At 43.1% G+C, this 5,269-nt stretch overlaps 1 pseudogene; it reads right to left on the bottom strand.

Annotated features, from left to right (window-relative positions):
* Positions 1-2,921: 2,921 nt before the first annotated feature.
* LOC112086859 lies at positions 2,922-3,237 on the bottom strand (annotated as a pseudogene).
* Positions 3,238-5,269: the final 2,032 nt, after the last annotated feature.

Raw genomic sequence — 5,269 nt, 5'->3', positions numbered from 1 at the left:
ATAAAAGAATATCCGTTCGCCCTTTATTGACCGGGAGTCCAGGAAAAGATTTCTCCAACCCGGAGCCTTATGCAATATTGCTGTTTCCGCCCGTTTCCGGCCGACGGTGTCCACCTTTTAAGAACCAGATATTGATGCTTATTTTCCCTGGTACCCCCCGGTACAGGCCTTCATCCATCATATCTTCCTCCTGGTTAAATCTGATAACGAAGTAACCATGGCTCAGGTCCATGAGTGCCACATTCCCTTTCGCTCGCCACAGGCTCCTTAGCCGCTCCTCCACGCCAAGGCCATCAATCCGCGGATAAGAGTACACTACTTCACCCCGGGGAAGAAAAAGGCTAAACCGGGCAGAGCTCCATCCAAAAAAAGAGATTTTATGACTAACTTCCTTCAATGCCTTCTCATTAGTAGGGGCCGATCTGACTCCATATTGCTCAACGTGTCGCTAAGCAGAATCTCACTTCTTTCCATCCGCTAATGGACCTCTTGATGCTCGACCAGCCATCAACCGCATCTGACTTTTATCCATAAGTAGATTCAATAGGAGGGTACCATCTCGCTTCTCTTTCCTTGTACGTTCCAGCTCGCTTCGTCTGCTTCAGAGTGGGAAAAGAAGAAGGTAGAAAACCGAGGTGAGCAAAAAGCTCTTTCTTCTTAATACGCTTAGATAGTTCATTGACTTACGATACCAGGAATATCAATGAACCCGATTATTGCGATTGCTCAGGATACCCTTTTTAGCTTCTAGAATCTATTTCTTAGTTCAAGATCCCTCTTACTAATACTAACTGGAATCAAATCATTGGTGAAGGTAAACAGCCAGAGCTAGAACCACAATGAGAACGAAAAAGCATAGTATACCTTATTCCCCGGGATTCCCAGAAAACCGGGAAAGTAGAGCATCATATAGTAAAGCAGGACTAAAGAAAGGATCTTTGACTGTCCTAGAGAGCTGAAATCAATCATACATTTCACCAACTTCCATTTCAATAGCTGCCAGAGAGAAGTAAAGTGAGAATATAGGTATTGCATTGGTCTGGGAAAGCCCACCCTAGGGACCGGGGAAGCTTCATGGCATTTATCCTACTCTGTTGCCGGGGAGGATAACTCCTTCATTGACGAAAGGTGCTTCAGTGACCAAATTTGGTGCCATTTCTTCTCTTGGAGGAATGGTAGTTTTGTAGTGTGCTTTGAAACTCCAAAGCTTACACGGTGTGCCTTCCCATATATGCTGTCTTCACAGAAATAAAGAGATGACACCTTCTTACCATCAATGTACCCTTTTTTCACCAGCAGTTCTAGCCCTTTTTGACTTGGCCTAACCTGCTGTGCCACAGTGAAGTTTCATCCTTCTTGTCCTCAGTTATGAGAGCTTCTGTCTCAACAACTTTTCCTTGTAGGAAGTATAGACTGTCGTACTGTTTTCCTCTTAGAACAACTCTGCAACCCTTTAGCACTTTCAAGATTCCATTTTCACCTCTATATGTACAACCCTGTGAATCCTGTGTTCCTAGTGAGATAAGGTTTCTCTTGAAATCTGATACATACCTCACTTGTGTCAGAATCACCACTGTTCCATCCTCATTTAGGATCTTTATACTTTATATTCCTTTCACTGATGATGTTGTGTCATTTCCCATCTTGATTATCCCTGTGATCTCTTCATTCAATTCATCAAACCAATCTTTCTTGGGTGTCATGTGGTAAGAACAATCTGTGTCCATGATCCACTCTTGTTCAAGATCCAGATCAGTAATATTCAAGGCTTCAGCTGCATATAGGACATTCACTTGACCTCTGTTCTTTTTACCATAGCAGACTCTCCTCTTACTGTGTTCTGGTCTTTTGTCTTATCATGATAAGCCTTTCTACTAGGACAATTCTTCTGAAAATGTCCTTCTTCCCCGCATGAACAGCATCCCTTCTTTCCCTTTGCATCGGAACTAGAGCTTGAGGGGAGGCACGGAGTGATTTGTTCAACGGATTTCCCTTCATAAACTGACTTGATTGATGCTACGAATGAAAGCCTTTGGGATATAGCACAGAGAAAGAAGAACCTATTCTATTACAAATGCATTTATGTACAAGGATAGGTGATAGGTTGGTCCATAGTAGAGTAGCAATGACAACTGCTACTAGGAGAGCTACCTTCTCAGACCAGGGGCAAGGCGCTTGACCAACGGGAGAAGCTAGGTTCCTCCGTTGAGAGAGGAGAAGCTTGGTTCCTCCTACCTGTTAACCGCATAGAACACACTAGCATAAGAACAGCTCGGTATTGATCCAGCCTGGTTGAGACAAACCACCTCGAACAGTCTCATGCTTAACACAACAGGAACTCGGACATCGCGCGGCCATTGGTCAAGATCTCCCCTGATGGACATCATTACACATTCATTCAACGCTTCCCCGGCAGATAAGAAAGTAAGATTGAACTACTGAATAAGAGAATCATTGTGATTTCCTTGATTTAAGGACTTTAGCGTCTCATTGCGGAAGCAGAAGTTCTTTCATTCCTCATTCACTTCTAGGACTTGGGTTAGAGAGGGGGGAATATAGTAAATAAATAAAGTAGAAGTGCAGTTCCTATTTCTCAGCTCAGATTAGAGCACCAGCTGTTACGCTGACAACCCCCGTTACGCCGCGCTTGAACTCCTAGCCCTAAGACGGAGCAGTCTTAGTAGCAGTAGGATTACCGGATTCGGCTTTATGTCTTTCTTTCTTACTTTCCCTAAGCACTCATTGTATTTGAATTTGACCCGCCTAGAAGAGCTATGTATCCGGTCTTGGGAGTCAAATAAGGGCATGGCTGAAACCAGTTCCCTAGCCTAGGGTGAGGTCTCATAATAGAGTAAAGTAGGACAGAAGGATTAGCAGTGAACAAAAACATTCAATCAGCTCAAGAGCTGGGAGTTCTCCTTCTAGGTTTCAGAATAGAAGGAAGGAGGCTCCCAGGAGGTAAGTCCTGCTTGATTGCTTTCACCAGGTTTATAAAGACTGGTTCGAAAGGACCAGGTCGGGATAGGCTGGGAGTCGATTAGCCCGAGTTGTGTAAAGATAAGTGGCACTTGAATTTGAAGTAGACATTAGCCAGGTCTTGGATGCTGAATTATCGGTCTTACCACTTGTATTGATAGACCCACTTAAATTGAATATTGAGGAGATTGATTTTCAATCCAATCCTGCCTGATCTTCGAACTTTCTCTCTGCAAAAGGCTTCTGGCAAAGCTTGAACATCCGTATCATTAGCTCCTTTTAAAAAGGAAGACAGAAGAGCTGGTAGGACGGACTGGTAAGGAATTCAATTACTTATTACTTATGAGTGGAGGGCTTTGCTTTTTTCTATAACTGTCACTGGAACAGAAGGCCTAGTACTCCAATTGGCTTAAGTGCACTCCCAATGATATTCGAGTCTTCTTTCTTAAGAAAATATATATATTATCGTGGAAAGAAATCTATCTCTTGAAGGGAGTCCAACTTCATTCAGTTTAATCCCAAGAGACGGTATGGAACGCTCGTATAGAACCCCATCCAATAGAACTCAAGCCGCTGGGAATGCAACAGGATGGATGTCAACTGGTAAGAGTAGCCTTGGTCTGGAGATCTTTACAACAGGAGATCAGGAGTTAGCTCGCTTGGACGGAGAGCACGAGAAAGAAGGGGCAGTCTAACTGAACTCCACTCGTTTAGAAGAAGCCTCGCCAGTCAGGGGGATAGGGAAAATTGCTTCCCAGCATGAAGAAAAGAGAGGGATTCAAAAAGGGCTGGCTCCTTAGAAGGGATTTGAGTGCTTTAGACTAAGAAGTGAGAATAGATAGGCTTGTCTTAGGATTTGATGCACATTCAAGGGCAACTACTGCTTATGGGTAGGCACCTAGTGCTACAATGGCTGTAACAGATTCAGAGATTGCATTTGCCCTTGGATACACACCACACATTGATTGGATTTGAAAGGTACGAAGGGTCCATAACGGACAGGAACTACAACTATTGATACTCGGTCTAGACTAGGGGGGGGGGGGAAGGCACTGCCGGAAACGGGAGTGCTGTACTGTAAAGGGGTTACCGTCGAAGGTAAGGACAGAGACTGATTAAATGGGGAGGATAGATATAGGCAGACACTTCCAAAAGGCGGAAGCATTGGCGCACTCAAACTTCCATTAAAACTCCAGATGGCAAAACCACTCCATCCAATAAGAAAAAAGAATGTGCTAACGCCAATAAGCGTATAATAAAAGGACTAGAACTGGCTGAAAGCACTTACCACTAGAAAGAAATTTGCCTGACAGAAAAAGTCAACCCCCTCCTCTCCCTCTCGCAATAAATGCTCGAGTTCCCTCTCCTTTCAGTCGAGTAATGACTTCGCCCTCAGGTGGGAGGAGAAACTGTACAGGACATAGCTTTCCGTCTCTTTCTTTCACAAAAAAATGAACCACCAAAAACTGTAGATTTCTTTTTTGAAAAGAGTTTTGTGGCCTTTTCAAAAAAGAAAGAAGTGCTACTCAAAATGGCGGAGCTAGATCCTTACGGATCGTGGATTCAGAGTGGCGCTCGCTTTATTAAAACCGGAAATACTTTATCGTAGAAGCGGGACTTAGAAAAGTCCTCAAATCTCTTTCTGACCATGGTGTCAATAGCCCATACTTTCAGTCTTTTTTAAAAAGACAACGTGAAGAGGAATAGATCAACAAAACAAAGAAAGGACAGGAACAGGGGTTGTTGCAGAATTGGGTTCGAGTCCCATGGACGCAATGTGGCTGCTTAAAAAACTGATTCAACGAGATCTAGATATGTCCCCATTAAGATTTCAAACTTGTCGTCTACTTTCAGGAAATGTCGTCTACTGACAATAATACAACGCCGCATTCTCCGAAGATTGAGGAACAGGAAGAGATCTATTAAGAAGAGAAAGATTTATCCAAAAAAATATCTTACCAGTTACATACAATTACAAACTACACGAAAGTTGCCCCTTTTTCATGGGGATTTACCCATCACAGAGATGCACAGAGGAACAAAACGAACTTCATATAACCCTTTTCCACTCAATCCAAAAACAAGATTTGACGTTATTCCGCTTCGTCTCCATTTTCTTGAAACTATTCCTCAAGCAAGGCAGCCGATAAGTCATCGAAGGGTTTGTGTGAATAGAGGAATGGTAAGCATTACTCATTTGAAACTTTCCCACGGTGATATAATATCTTTTCAAGAAAATAACGCGATAATACACGGTGAAGAAATAAGGAGATCTTTCTATAAAGAAATTTCA

Source organism: Eutrema salsugineum, unplaced genomic scaffold, assembly GCF_000478725.1.
Source record: "Eutrema salsugineum unplaced genomic scaffold, Eutsalg1_0 scaffold_2, whole genome shotgun sequence".
Classification (NCBI taxonomy): Eukaryota; Viridiplantae; Streptophyta; class Magnoliopsida; order Brassicales; family Brassicaceae; genus Eutrema; species Eutrema salsugineum.
The sequence above is the reverse complement of the archived record's forward strand: the minus strand, read 5'-3'. Positions and strand labels throughout refer to the sequence as shown.